This window comes from Myiozetetes cayanensis, unplaced genomic scaffold, assembly GCF_022539395.1.
Source record: "Myiozetetes cayanensis isolate MyiCay16 unplaced genomic scaffold, myiCay2020 scf19, whole genome shotgun sequence".
Lineage (NCBI taxonomy): Eukaryota > Metazoa > Chordata > Aves > Passeriformes > Tyrannidae > Myiozetetes > Myiozetetes cayanensis.
The window spans coordinates 13,922,166-13,937,342 of record NW_026087400.1 but is presented as its reverse complement, the minus strand read 5'-3'; the positions used below and the strand labels follow the sequence as shown (position 1 = coordinate 13,937,342).

The window sequence follows — 15,177 nt, the reverse complement described above, 5'->3', positions numbered from 1 at the left end:
AGAGCGATCAGGCATCGGAACGGCCCGCCCAGAGTCGGGGGGAATCCCCCAGAGTGTGGGGGGAGCGGTGGATTCCCCGTCCCCGGAGGTTTTCAAGGCGAGGCCGGACGCGGCACTGAGCGGTAATCGCAGCGGGGTTGCATCGAGGGGGTTCGGACTCGACGACCTCGGGACGTCTCTTCCAACCCAGTTAATGGTTTCGCAGGACCGCAGGGTGGCACCAGAAACCAGGGCACGGGGGAAGCCTGGGTAGTTAAACATCGGCGTTCCTTCCCCTCCCGCCTCTCTCACGGCCCCGCTTCCCGCCCTGCGCGGGGAGGCGGCCGCCGGCGGCATGGCGCCGCCTTCCGCCGTTCGGCGGAGGGCGGCGCCATGCCGCCGGCGGGGCCGCCTCCCCGCGCAGGGCGGCCCCGCACAGGCGCAACGCGGCGGGCGGAGAGCGGCGGTCCCGCGGTGCAGGTGAGCCTCGGCCCGTCCCCCGCGTCCCCCCGGCCCCGCGCCCCTCTCCCGCAGCGCCGCCCCGGCCGCGGGGCGCTGAGGGAAGCGGCGGCGGCGGAGAGAGAGAGAGAGACCCGCGCTGAGGGAATGACGCCCCCCCACCCCTCATCGCTCCGCGCCCCGCCGCGGGAGCGCCGCGGGTTTGTTGCGGTGCCCCTTCATGTAAATAGCTCTCTCCGCTTGCTCTCGGTCTGCTCCGTAGGTTTTCCTCGCCGGTGTTCGCGTCTCGGAATTCTCGCTGGCGGTGGTTAGTTCGGGGCGAGGAAAACGCGGTGGGTCTTGATTTTTTTGTTTGTTTATTTGTTTGTTTGTTTTTTCATTTTATTTTATTTTGGCCCGGCCTTGTGGGAACGTGAATGGGAAAAGGGAATGGCTCGTAAAAAAAAAAAAAAAAAAAAAAATTCGTCGGCTTGTGTCATCACGTTATGTTAATGTCTCTGGGTTTTTTTCTGTATTGTATTTGATGTCGCAAGGAGCTACAATTTAAAACATTATAGCAAAACGAGATGGTTCTGCCGTTTTACGAGCTGGGATTGTGAAGTGCTGCAGAGCAGGTGAGGCCCCGAGCCCTGCCCTGGCTCCTGGCGGGGCCTCGGGGGTCCCGAGGGCACCGAGAGCCTCCTGTCCCACCCGGGCTTTGGCTGCTCCCCGGTGAAAGGAGGCTGGAAGCGGTGTGTGATCACGGCGTGTGAACCGCTGTGAGCTTGGGGCAGGACTTGGGTGACTTTGTCAGGCTCGCGTTTGCTCCAGAGAACGGGAAAGGTCTGGTAAGGATCAGGGGAAGTGGCATCTGGGAAAGCCAGAAGAGCTTTTGTGCTTGAATACTGAGGTGATGAGAAGATGGGGGTTACAAGTGGAGAAGGATGCCCCATCCCTGGAAGTGTTCCAGGCCGGGTTGGACAGGGCTTGGAGCAACCTGGTCTAGTGGAAGATGTCCCTGCAGGGGGTTGGAAGTGGTTGAGCTTTAAGGTCCCTCCCAACCCGTTCCTTGGTTCTATGAGGAATCTGCTTCTGCTACCTGTGCCGGGCATGCTCATGAATCTCCTGTATTCAGGAGGACTTGGGGGCTTATTGCTTAAGCTTTTGCCTTGCCTTACCTGTAGAAACAATAGCCTTCCAAGTTCTGGAGCCTGTCAAACCATGTTTAGCACCAGTGTATTAGTCTGTGGTGAAAAGTGAAAAGGTGAGGTAAAGTCAAAGAGCTGGGTTTAAAATTAGTGTGGATGTTTTCCAGTGCAATAATTTACTTGGGCTGGGGGAGCAGAGCTTAGCAGATGTCTGTCTTAGTGAACTGGGGGTAGACCCCTGAAGGAGCAAGACGATTGCCAGGATTCATCTGGATTGTTGGCCACTGGACTGGGGATTGTGGAGGGATCTCAGGACTGGCAGTGACTGTTCCAATTTCCTTTATTTGTTTGGGATTTTGAAACTTAGCTTGCGTGTGGCACGCAAGGCACGGAAACTTGTCTTGGGGGCAGCAGCTTGGTGTGGGCTGTATTTGGCTTGGATCGAGATGTTTGCAAGTGTGGAAGCTGCAAATGTTACACGGTGAAAATTAAACAATGCTGTACAATTAAAATTAAACAACTCCTGGAAGCAGCATTATTGGAGGCTGTAATTATATTCCTAGCTATTCATTTTGTATCTGAGGTTAAAAATTAATTGAAATGAGGAAACGTGTTTGATTTTCATTTTCCTGGTCTCTGATCACCTTCAGAAACCTTCCAGTGCTCCTGTTTGCAGCTCATATTTCACATTGTTCATGTATGACACAATTATCAGTGTTTTTCATTGGTAAGTGTGCTGGTACATTTAGATTTCAGAGGCCTTATTACGTACAACATGTATTTTGGTTCCTTACAGATATACTAGAAAATTTTCTTGAAGGTTTTTCTGGGGCATTTTTTCTTAAACATTCCTCTGTTTTATGCTCAAGGTAAACACTACAGCAGAATAGTAATATATAGCTATTTCAGTAAGAAGCACCAAAAATTACAGTCATAGTATGGTCTAAGTACAAAAATAAAAAAGGAGAAAGCCATTCATCTTTAGTTTTTGGGGAGTTGGTTTTCATGTGTAAGAGACTAGGGATTTTAATTTTTAATTACTTAATTGTCATTCTCACAAACAACAGCTCAGTTGGATTGCCAGCACTGTTGCTTTCTGGAAACTGGTTGAAGCCAAACCCTCAGTTTTGTTTCTGTGGGCAGTGCTAACACCACAATTCCCCCCTGAGCAGGGTTTATCTTGTGCTCATCATGTCGGCTGTGTCTTGGACACAAGTAAATGTGTCTGTGCTGCTTGAGCCCTGTTGGGCACTGGGCAGGGCTGGCTCAGGCTATTTGTGGCTGTGATTATTAAGGCCTGGTTTAACCCACGAAGGTGAGAGCAGAGGAGGGGTTTGCTGCGATTTCCCTATGTAATGCTGAAGACAACGTTCCTGATGGATGTTTCAGTGCTTCTCAGTGGACTCATTTTCCTTTGAATGAGGTTTGGGAGGAATAATAAAATGCTGTCTTGCTTTTCCCTGGGAATTCTCAGTGTTCTGTCTATCAGGGCAGTTACTAAGTAGAGCAACTGTGATTTGGTCCTGCCATGAGAAGGACTGGGTGATTGTGCCTTCTACTGTGCACACTGGAGTTGATGAGAGACTTCAATAACCTCACTTGGTCTTCAGTTCTGTGCTTGTAAATTCTAAATTGTAAATGGGACTTGCTGGATTTTTAATGATCTTATTGATCACTCAGTGTTTTCTGTCTGGTCATATCCCCTTGTCTTCTGTGACTGTTTATTGCAGTTATCCAGTTGGTGCTGTGGGAAGCATGGAAGGAACAGCTCTGTTTTCATTTGGCTATCATCTTTCCCAGGCTTGGATGTGTTTCTGTGTTTACAACGGGTGGAGTTCCCCAAAGAGATGTTCCTTATTTTACAGAGTGTAAAAACAGTAGAGGTTATGAATGCAATGTTTAATTTTGCAGTAACCTTTACTGTTCAGTCATGTATAAACCAGATTCTCATTGTAATTACCAGATGGATTAAAAATGTGAAATTGGCACTTCCCCCCCCCCCCCCAAGAACTGGAATAGTGGCTTTTACCTGTGTGTTTAAACAGAAGAGACAGGCAATCTGCAGCTTCCTTTTCATCTGTATTTTGGTCATGGAGCTGTGTGTTACATCTTAACTGATCTAATGACTGGCTGGGCCTGTTCTTGCTCTGTCTTGTACCACCTTCAGCATTTCCTGGAGGTGTTCCTGATCCGTTTTAGTTTGCTAAATAATCAGAGCACTAATCCAACCCCTCTGTGTCCTCATCTCCCCAGAAGATCAGCTTTTGCCAGGTAAGCAAGCTGAATAAGTTCAAAGAAGGGCTGAGGAGTACCAGAGACCTAATTGATTTCTGCAGTGTAAGAACAGCCACAGAGTCAGGTGGAACCATCTAGGCTGCTGTTCTTTCCTGACAGTGATCAAAAAGACGAGCATAAGGTCAGGACATATTATATAAACTTTGCCTGATGGCCCTTTTGTCTCTCCTCAGCTGTGGGATGTCAAGAGTTAGATGTTGTTTGCCTTTGTTTTGTTCACCCTTAATGCGTTTTTGTGTGAACTAGCCTGTGTCTCCTATCTGTTTAAATGTACAGCACTGCCACATCCCAGGGGAAACCTTCCAGAGCACAGAGTCATCCTGTAGGTACTGACTACCTCTGCTTGTTTTCTTTTCAACTTGACAGCTGCTGGCTTCATTTCCTATCTCTGAGGTGTTGTATTGTTTGGACACAGTGAACAACTGATCTCGATTTACCTTCTCTGTTCACTGATGATTTTACAGGTTTCTGTCATGTGTCACTGCAGCAATCTCTGTTTCCAGGCAGAAGAGCCCTAGCCTGATTGATTATTCCTCATTCATGTTTTCAAACCTTGTTTCCTTTTAAAAAATATTTTCCCTTCCATTACGTCCTCTCGAAAGGAAGGAGCAGGCACTGCATCCAGGATTTAAACTACAGACATTCTACAGCTTTATAGGGTGGTTTTATTACTAATCATTTCCTAACATTAGCTTTATTCTTTCATATGTTGAATGGCTTTGAGCTGATGCTTTAATCAGTCTGCTGTGACTCCAGCAAGATTTCCTGAATATTAATGATCAGTTTGGAGCACACCGGTCTACGTGTGAAATAAGGACCACTTATCTTCAGACCGCTACTTTATTTGCACAGAATTTCATCTGTTGTTTTATTTCCCCATTGTTTACTCTCAGAGGGTTTTTTTGCAGACCTTCAGCCAGCCCTTCTCTTTGCTCTCAGAACAGCTTATATCCTCAGGAGACTTTCACTCCTCGCCTTGCCCCTTTTTCCAGCCTGTTTGTGAATACAGTGTGTAGCAGAGCACTGCAAAGGCTCCTGGCTGACTCCCTCCCTGGGAAAACTGACCTCTTATTCCTGTCCTGTGTGATTTGTTTTCAGCTGGTTGTGGGTCCAGGCCTGGGCTTGCCCCCCAGGGTTTCCCGAGGGTCAGCACCTCTCTGGGTGTCTCCGTGTGGCGGTTCCAGCGCTGCTGTGAGCGCTGCCTGGGGAGAGGCTCTGCCTGTGCTGGGGTCCCTCTGGCACTCCACACAGGGAGTGGCTGCAAACAGATCTGACTGGAAATGAACCCAGCAAATGATAAATTAACGCTGATTTAGTGTTGTTGTTCTGGCAGTATCCAAACGTGGGGATTTAATTAGAATCAATTCAGTCAGATAAGTGTGTATTTCTGTGCCTGCTGCTGCTGATTGAAACTGTGACCTTACAGGCTGAACTGTAGTCTAGACTGCAGTCTAAGTGCCTGTGCACACACTTTTCATTTCAAATTGGCATGATTTTGATGCTGTAGTTACATTAGCGTGACTTGGTGTATGAATTACACCCAGGTACTAATTCAGTGGGGTTTGTGACTGCTTCTTGGACACCTTCCCTGGACTGAGGCAGAAAGACATGGGACCCTGAGTTAGCATCTGGAATTTCTTAAACGAAGACAGTGAATAGGGAGGGGGGTTTAGTGCATTTATGTAAATTAATAGGGATCTAGTAATATTTTTTTATCCTATATATGGACTTTATTCTAATTTATTAAGAACAATTGCATTATAAATATTTTAAAAATATGCGACTGGAAATTCACAAATTTTGCGATTGATACCCTTGTAATGTTTTGTAAATGCTAGAATTCTTTGGGGTCTGTGTACATTTAAGCTTCCTAAATACAAAGGATAAAAATCTTTAAGGACATTTCCATTTGCTAAATCGACTGTTCTTGAAAATTTATATCTGAATTCTCCAGTTTTGTTGTCACACGTAATACTTTTCTGCTGAGGGTTTTTTAGGTTGTTTTGTGTGGAGAACCAAAGTTAGGTGCTTATGTTTTTGGTGGGTTGTTTTGGCTGTGATAGTTTTGAAATTTGTTACTTAGCCAACAAGGTCTGGGTTTTTTTTTTTTCAATTTGTGTAGGTGTTTCTACCTTTGCACAGGCAGAAAGAAAAACTTGACTGGCGTAAAGGTATAGCCCTGTGACTTGGATTGGTGTCTTTCCTTCCAGAAAATGAGGGCTTGTATGTGGATTTGTGCTTTATTTTCAAGGTGGTAGGAAGATGTGACTCGGGGAGTGGTTTAAATGTGCTTTTCTGTGCTGCCAGTTCAGGTGCTGCATGGGTTGTCTCTGCCTTGGTGGAGGACTGACATAACAGTGTTGGGAGTGTTGAGCAAAGAGGCATTTTTAACCATTGTATGGGAACTCTACGTGTGCTGTTTTGCTCATGAAGTTCATTCTGACGTGATTTTCATCAAAGAAATGGCCCTCATTAGAAATTCAATTTCTTTTCCCCTTTAGCTTGGGTGAAAAGATTATCAAATACGTACCATACGGTCTTAGAGAAGCCAGGGAAGGTTTTTTTCTCATTTTACAATGCAATTGGGCTTTATCCATGGGCTGAAGGAGAGAAAGGCACAGGACTTGGTGAAAATTTTCACATGGATTAGCTCAGCCACAGAACAAAACTATTCTTTCCTGATAAGTAGTTAATTAGAAATATTCATTATTAAAAAACCCCAAATCAATAAGAGTATTTTTTTGTTGTTGTTATTTCTAGGGGTAGGTGGATGGAATGCCCAGCAAGTATTGCAGCCAATTCATACTTGGCTAAGAAGAAAACCCCCAGGAGCAGCAGTGACAGGGGCTGTGTGCTGCTGTGACCCAGCTCTGTCTCAGCCTGGGAATGTTCCCAGACAGGGGGTCTTGCCATGAGAGGGAAGGTTTAAAATATTCTTTTGGCCACACTGAGCAGAGCCGTTGCACTGGCTGGGCAGTGCAGTGTGCAGTACCTTTTGGGCACTGAATTTCTCTGTTTTTAACTGATTTTAAATGGACTTGGAGTTCATGGCTGTCCAGCTCCTGGAGTCAGTCATAGAAACCATCGGCATTTCTCCTGTTTCCTACGTGCAGAAGGGTTATTCATGTGCAATTGCAAAGTGTGATGCTTGCAGATGGAGAACACTCTTTAAAAAAAGGCTTAAAGCCGTGTTGATTTTGTTGTTCTTTAGCTGAGGTGTTTGAATATGTGCTTGTCTGGATGTATTGCAGGTGGTCAAAGGATCTGTGACCAGAGTGCTTTGTGGCAGTAACTGCTGACTGATTTTGCTGTGGCTGTGCTCTAACAGAGGGAACCATCTCAGGTGTGTGGTGGTTACTCGAGGTGTTCCTTGCCTTAAAAGTGATTGTACTGCAGCACTCCCTGTCGCTCAGCCAGTGTTCCAGTTCTCACCCCAGACCTGCAGGGAAGTTAGAGACCCTTGCTGATGTGATTTTCTTAGGGAATGTCCTGGTTCTTCTGAACTTGGCATGCTGGAGAGCATAGAGGTGGAAGTGCAGGGATAAAAAAAACTGCCTTCCCCCGCCAAAAAAAAAAGATCTTACTTTCTGATATATTTACACTTTGGGTGGTAAATGGAAGATTTTTTACAATTCAGTTTTTTAATTGTTGGACTCAATGATCTTAGAGGTCTTTTCCAACCGTAATGTCATGCCACCTTTCTGGTCCCTCTCTGGCCAGAGATGGTCATTCCAGGGCAGTGATGGACACTCCTTGCACCTTTCTAACCAAATGTTTGTTGGTTTGTTTTTGTTTTGTTGGTGTTTTGTTTGTTTTGTTTTTTTCCATTTTGTGTTTAGTTTGGTTTTTTGTTTGTTTTGTTTGCTGTTCATGTTCAGTATTAATTGATGCATTTTGTGTGATACATGCTTCCGTGTTGCCTTCCTGAATTCTTTGCAAATGCATAGGAATGTTGGCAATGATTTCCAGATTTTAGGTAGCCTGACAATGCTGTATCTGGCTATTTGAGCAGTTCTTGGAAATCTGGGAAGCAGCTGTGTCAGTGCCAGGGCTGCCTGGTCATGTGTGCACTCCAGGAGCTTCACGAGGATAATGAACCCCTCAGGCCCTTTGGAGAGTGATTGGGTTTACACTATGAGAAATGGCTCTTATTGTTATGCTTGCTGGTAATTGCCTAAATAAAGTGTTTTCAAGGGTAATTCTAGGCCACTCACACCAGTATAAAAATGTCTTTAAAAAAATTTTCAGAGCTTAGCAGTTGGTTTCTCAGGAGGGAGGTCCTGTGCTTGTTCCACATGAATGCATTCTGGTTTTGGTGGTGGCTTTAGGTGTTAGGAAATGAGGTTTCTTCTCTGAACATTGATTCTCTTGGCAGTGCAGTGACCCCTAAAGACTTGTAAAAAGTCTGTCATTTGCGCTTTTTTTTTTTTTTTTTGGTGGTGTCCCAAAGGAGCAGCGTTCCTGCAGGAATTCTCACAGTGGAGAGCAGATGGGTGTGTGTGGTGGAGCAGCAGATGCCTCTGGCAAGGGACAGTGAGCTGAGTGCTGGTGTGGCACAGACAGACCTCGGCAGGGACACCGAGCTGCTCTGTTCCCCTTCCTCATGACCTGCTCTGCAACAAAGGCCTTCAGCTTCTTTTTTCCTTGTTTAAAAAAACATTTTGTTGACGTTGCAAACCAAGCACCAGGCAGCCCTCAAATGCCAGCTTTGGAAGTGGGGTTGCACAGGATTTCTCAGACAGATGGAGGAGGCATTCACTGAGCACTGTATTATCTTTTGTTGTCAGGAGGAGAAAAATTATGGAGGTTTCTCCTTGGGCCTTACAAAAGATAACTGCTTTTCCACTCTTGACTTTAATTGTTTCATTCTTCTTTATTAAAGACAGGAGCTTCTTAACAATGAAAGCAATAAAACAGGCAGAGAAGCCTGTGCTGTCTTCAAAAACAGAAAAAAGGAAGAAATAAGAAATAGGATAAAGTCCATTGTATGGCATAGTAACCTTTGAAGAAATTAATAGTAGAATAAGAATATGAATTTAGGACTTTATATAGAGACAGGAGAAATATTGTCAGTACTATATTGTCATAAAATAAGAAATGTTTGGGTGGGTGTTTTTCAGCTCTTTAGGGAAGTCTCCAGAATATCAATCTCTGTACTTTCTCTCATTGGTGGGAAGTAGTTGTTGGGGGAAAAGATGGAAATGGCCTAAAACACATTGCACCAGAGGGCCTAATTCTCTACCTGATCATTAATTGCCTGAACTGAGAAGTGTTGCAATGCAGAGAGATAGCTTGCTTTTCTGTATTTGATGAGTCCTTTGATGTGATATATTAATGTTTTCTCAGATCTCTGGCCTTCAAATGTCATTCTGGGCTACGGATTGATTGCAAATACAGCACTTATGCTGCTATTTTTATCATGTCTCCACATTAAAATGATCTGCTTATGTAGACACTGTCATCAGTCACCTTGTTGGCCTGAAAATGACTTAAGCAAATACAATCTTCGTATTGTCAAAACTTTGAATAAGGAAAGGCTCACAGAGTTTAAATCCTGATCTTGAAGCATTTCCTTTAGTGAAGTCTGAAGTATTTTTATCCTATCATAAATCACTAGACTCAGGTTTTCTTTTGTGTTTTAAAGAAAACCCCAGGTCTTGCAAGCAGCAGTGATTGCAAGTTGCTTCCCATAGTCTGGGGCCTCACTTTCAAGACTGGCACTCACCTTTACATAAATCAAGGGACTTGTTCCGTGCCCTTGGTCACTGCTTCCCTGCAGGTTCAAGCATCAAAGGTACAGGGGCAGACAGGGTGTCCCTCAGAAAGTCTGCTTGGGCCTCTGGTCTGCTGAGCTCCTGAGTGCAGTTGCAGCAGGAGGAGGGGGGATCTCTGTCTCTTATCTGGCCAAACAGACAAGGACTGCAGTGATTTCTGGGCTACTGTTAGAAAGTTCCATCTTCATTTTACTGGCATGCCTGCGTACTTCTCATTTTGAAGGGATGAGCAGTCACATCTCAAAATGGACACCTCTTCCTCTGAGCACCTGCATTAACACAAATGGTGATGGCCATCACCACTGGCCTGTTAAGGGCTTGGTTGAGCCAATGCTGTGCTGTCTTTCTCTCTCATGCAGTGGCTAGATGAAGAGCAACGACCTTTATTGCTGGTGATTGCATAATAAATAATAGAAAACAGCTTTCAGTGTGCCTGCAGGGCAGTGGTGGTGAAGGGAGGGCTCTATGTTACTCCAAACAGGCTGCAGAGGCATTGCAGGGGAAGTAGCCTTGGAGCTCTTACCTCTTCCTTGGTTTCTCCCCTGATTCGAGTTTCATCTGAAGGACGACCAAAGCGTTTAAATTCTACCTGAGGTGAATATTTAACAGGAGCGTATCAGGTGCCAGTGTGTTGGGCTGCAAGGGAAAGTGTTGGTCCCTTCATTAAATGCAAAGTTAATCCATGCTGACTCAAAGATCCCCAAAGAAACAGGACCACTCACTCCCAGCATGTGTGGTTTGGTGAAGGAATTATGGAGAAAAATTTGTTATGCTGTGCTAGAGATGAGGTTCAGACAGATGACAAAAACTGATCTCCTCTGACTTCACTGAATAATATCAACATAAGGAGCCAAGAGTAGAGCCTAAAAAGAAACCAGGATGAACTTATGCAACTAAATCAGAGCAACACATCGTTTTGAAAAGAAATGAAACACCTGAGCCTGTGATGATTCCCTCTGAGCCCCTCCTTTGGTAGAAGCCCTTGAGCAAGGAGAGGAGTGTCCAGCCCTGCTGCAGGGCAGGGGATGGATACTTTTCTCTTTAGCTCTCTGGCACAAACCTTGTGCAGCTCATACACAAATGGAGCAAATGTACATAAAAGGACGAATTAAAAAAAGATAAATTAAAAGCTGGGGTCAACTTGAGGTCTAGGGAGAACATACGAGCATCTTAGATTTAAAATTATGTAATGAATTTTTCTTTAATGAAATTCCCAACTCTGGGAGTGGTGGGGGAAGCCCAGTTTTGTGTAGAAGACTGCCTGCACATTTATGAAAATATGTGGCAGCATTAAGGCACATTTCTAAAGAGAAACTCTGCTATATCTCCCTGAGGAAGCATGAAAAATAGTCTTACAGAGCAGTAAAATCATAGGAATAATCTACACTGGAGCTCATTATCAGAATAATCTGGCAAGTTCTTTGAGTGTAAGAGAGGTGACAAGAGAGCAAAGGCATGGAATGAGGGGAGAGGAGACGTTAAACAGTTTAGGACTTTGCACCTCGGAAAGGAGCCACTGGGAGTTCAAAAGGAAGTAATAAAGTTTTATGGAAGGATGACTGGCACAGAAGGGGAGTGAAGAATATCCAGCATTTCTGAGACCATGAGGACTATTGGGACATCCAGTAACAATTTAGCTATAAATCAGACAGATGGAAGGTTTATTTTATACAGTGTTTTCACAGTATTAGCCATTGCCAGAGAGTGATGTGGAAGCCAAAAGCACAGAGAAGTCAGAGTTATAAAAATAAATGGAAGAGAGGTGACAAATTAATTTTTATCAGCAAACATACATTGTTATATAGTAAATAGAAGAGTTAGCTTTGAGGAAACATGGAAAAATCCTATGGCACTGAGTGCTAAAGTAGCATTTTAAATTCAGCACAGTGAAGTGATGCAGCTGGAGAGCAGCCCCCACTGTAAGTGTACAGCGATGGGCTCTGAATTAGCTTTTCCAGACAGAGTGGGAACTGGGGGTTATAATAGACAGTTCTACCAAAATATTATCTCAGTGTTTGGGAAAGCAAATTGAAGATTAGATCCTTGTGGAAAAATAACAGTGATCAGACTGGGCAGCCCGCTGGTGTGTCGAGTGCCAGCACACCCGTGGTGTGAGCGCTGCGTGAGCAGCGGCCCCATCGCTCTCACAGCCCAGTGAGACTGGGAGAGATCCCCAGAAGGCTGATGCGAATGATCAAAGGTGTGCAATGTAAAGAATGATAAGTAGATCAAAACTCTTCAGTTTCAAGAAGAGGTCTTTGAAGAGGATATGATGGAAGCACAGAGTCTTAGCAGCATGGAGCATGTGTGAACCCATTTTTCACTGTCTCTTTCGAGAAGAGGACTAAGACCACCAAATGGAAATAGTGGGTGGCAGGCTCAAAACAAAGTGAGATATTTCTAAAGTGGGAGCGGGACCTCCTCCTTTCTCTTCGGGGTAGAGATTTTAATCTGTTGGAACAATTCCCTGGATTTAAGCTGATTTATTCTGCAGTTAACACTTCATCAGAATGCTGTTCATGGGGCTTTGAAAGCTTAGCTCTAGAGCTCTGCTCACAAGAGAAATCCTTTCAAATGATGGAGTAGGGATATGGAGCCTGGCTGGCTAAAACAGCCCCTCTGATCACTTTTCATTGGGAAAATCAGAGCAAACTTCTCAACAGAGTGTTTTAGTGGAAATACCTGGTACAGTTCCTGCAGCTCAGAACAAACAGCCTGGCCTTGTGTCTGGTGTTCTGAGGTTGTAATTGGAGTATTAAAACTTGGTGACAGCAAGAGCTAATGCACCCTCTGTGACCGTGAGTTGGGATAGTGGCATGTTCTTATGCTGAGGTAGGACATCCAGCTTCATCTACTCCAGGAATAATACAACAATAACAAAACAATTTGTCATTGCTCCAAAAAAGCAGAAGGTTTTGCATTCATGGAAACTGGACGTGGTTCCAGTGTACAAGTACTATTTATTTGTGCTTTATTACCTGTGCTTTGTTGTGTTTGCATATTTATTGACAGAATTAATTTCTTGCCATTTTAGCCCAATTCAGAGCACCTTGCTAAACATTTATTTACGGAATTTTAAAGAGGGACATCACTAAGTTGGACTCATAGGCTGCTGAGAAGAACTGTGCTTTTGGGTTGTGCTTAACATCTGCTTCTGACCTGCAGAATGGCCTCTGGTCACAGAAGCATTTCATTATTTCCAGCTCATTAAATAAAAGCTGTGACCTCAATCTGCAGATCCCTGAGATGTTCCGAGTTTGAAAGAGAGGAGTGGTGGGGTCTGCAGGTGCTGCTGAGCCCACCCCCCTGGTCTCTGCTGCAGTGTGAGCATGTGGCTTGGAGGCCTTGCTGAGCAGGGCACGGCCGTGCCCGACGCTGGACCGGGCTCTGGAGGTGGCGAGGAAGTGTTTTGGGTAAGGTGGGTGATTGTCATTTTACTTGTAAAGTGTTATTCTAATCCAGAGCAATTGGATTGCTGAGTAACTGGATCACAGATCACCAGATGTGGAGAGGTCTGAGAGCACTCACGGAGCGTAGCACGAGTCACCTAAAAGTCATCAGCTGGAACTGCTGTGGAAGAGGCTCCAAAGGGAATCCCCACTTTGGTTCCCTGATGGTGGCTTGAACTGATATGATAGTCTTTACAATTGGGTTTGGCACCTGATAGTACCACGATTCACCTGACTGTCTTAATTACATCTTATGGTACAACTGTCCTTCTTCAGAACATTTTAAATATCTTCTGAGGCTTTTTTTAGATATCACGGCTATAACATTGCAATACTGGACATGGGGTAGGAAATGTATCTGCCGTTTTCCAGAAGGATATGGCTATGAAGCTTGGAGAGGGAGGGAAAAAGAGTAGTGTTGGAGGAATAAAATCAATCCAGAAGTAACCAGGGCTCTCATTTTATTTCTGAGATGCTTGCATCAACAGTGTCTTTAAACTTAATTCTGCCTTAAAAGGTTAATATAGGAGAAATGTGCAGGTAGTGTTACAGAAAGGAAGTACTAAGCCAAGTAAAAATATTTGATCATTTCTCTCAGGGTGAGTTGTTGGCAAGCTAGCCTGTCTTTGGAGAAGGTACTGTCAACAGGCTTTTTGTAGGGTCAGGGCTGGTGTTCTAACCCTTGCCATTTGCCAAGAGCCTTATGTTGGGAAGGTCCTTCTCTGGACAGCACATGCAAACTTCTGGGGGAAGTTGTGGCTGCTCAGAGCTGTGCACATGGGCTGTCAGGAGTCAGTCTTCGATACAGCCTCCAGAGAGTTACTTTATATTGTGTATTTTTGTTTTGTGACATTGGGATTAAAGCACTCTGGGTATAATAGGTCAAGCTCTTGATTGTTTTTGTGGCTGTCAGGGAAGGAGGGAGGCATTAAGCTCCATTTCATGGGTGAGGCTGCCTTACTGTTTTTTCTGCAGCACAAAGCCTGAGAATAAATACCCTCTGTTCACAAGGAACAGCAGTGTTTCAGTGCACTGGGGAAGAAGCTTCTACAGGGCCTGAAAGAGCCAGACACTGTACATGTGGATGTACAGGCAAAGGGGAGTTATCATCAGGTGTGCCCTATCCTGGGCATTTGCTCTTGAACTCTCCCGAGACTGAATCTTGCACTGCTCAGATCCTGAGCAGTTCTTCGTGTGTCCTTTTTCTGCAAAGTGTTGAACGTTTTTCAGATCTGGCAATCAATTTAATATTAAGCCTGTTATTTTGACATATTAACATCTGCCCTGAAAAATCTACCAGGAGATGAATTTCTGCTTCGTCTACGGTTTACTGTGAAGTATCTGACTTGACTCCTTATTCATTATTAAACAGTTTTAGAAAGGGAATTTTTAAATAATTCTGATGTGTGGCTGTAGCAGCCACACCTACTTATGGATATTAATTTTTCTTTTGACTGTGGTCTGTGATATTTTCAGATTAAAAATCTCATTGTTTATACATCTATCTTCCACTTGCAGCAAGGGAAGTTCCCGTTGGATTATAGGAAACTACTTTTGCAATGAGAGTGGTGCATAATGCTAGAATCTACATCCTTAGAGATTTTCAAATCTGTAAGGCCCTGAGCAACTGGATCCAGCTTTGAAATTACTCCTGCTTGCAGAGGAGTAATCTCTCCTGCAGAAATCCCTTCCAGGCCATGTGGCTCTGCAGTTGTGTTCAGGTGCCGTACGCAGGTCCTGCCGTGCCATCCTCCCCTGTGCAAGAGGCTCTGGACGGGCTTCCGAGAAACTTCCTCGTAGTGATTCTTACTGGAGAAATTAGTTTTAGACTTTGGGGTAATCAGCTTGTTCCTTCACTGTTGGTGTGGAGTGGTGTGTCCTTGTCTCGTGCTGGTTTCTGTGGAATGAAGCCAGGAATTAATTTGCTGTAACCCAGTCTTTCTAAACATAATATAATGGCCAGTCTTCGCGAGCGAAGATCCGGGGAAGGTCTTTACACCTTCCAGCCTGCGCATTGGATTTTTTAGGTGAGACACAGTGTGCGCGGAACTGAGCCCACCCTTTAATCCTAAGGTTCATCTGCAGCGGCCAAGC

The 15,177-nt window shown here is 44.8% G+C and overlaps 1 protein-coding gene across 4 annotated transcripts in view; it reads left to right on the top strand.

Moving 5' to 3' along the window:
- The first annotated feature begins 356 nt into the window (after window positions 1-356).
- The window catches only part of NDRG3 (NDRG family member 3), a 56,908-nt gene continuing 42,087 nt past the window's right edge, over window positions 357-15,177 (top strand). The window contains exons 1-2 of one of the 4 annotated variants that reach the window (XM_050313734.1): window positions 388-459; window positions 701-770. The gene's annotated coding sequence lies outside the window, so the exon portion shown is untranslated. Of the gene's footprint in view, window positions 460-700; window positions 771-15,177 lie in introns of all 4 variants that reach the window. The other 3 variants (XM_050313736.1, XM_050313737.1, XM_050313735.1) reach the window with 3 other exon arrangements.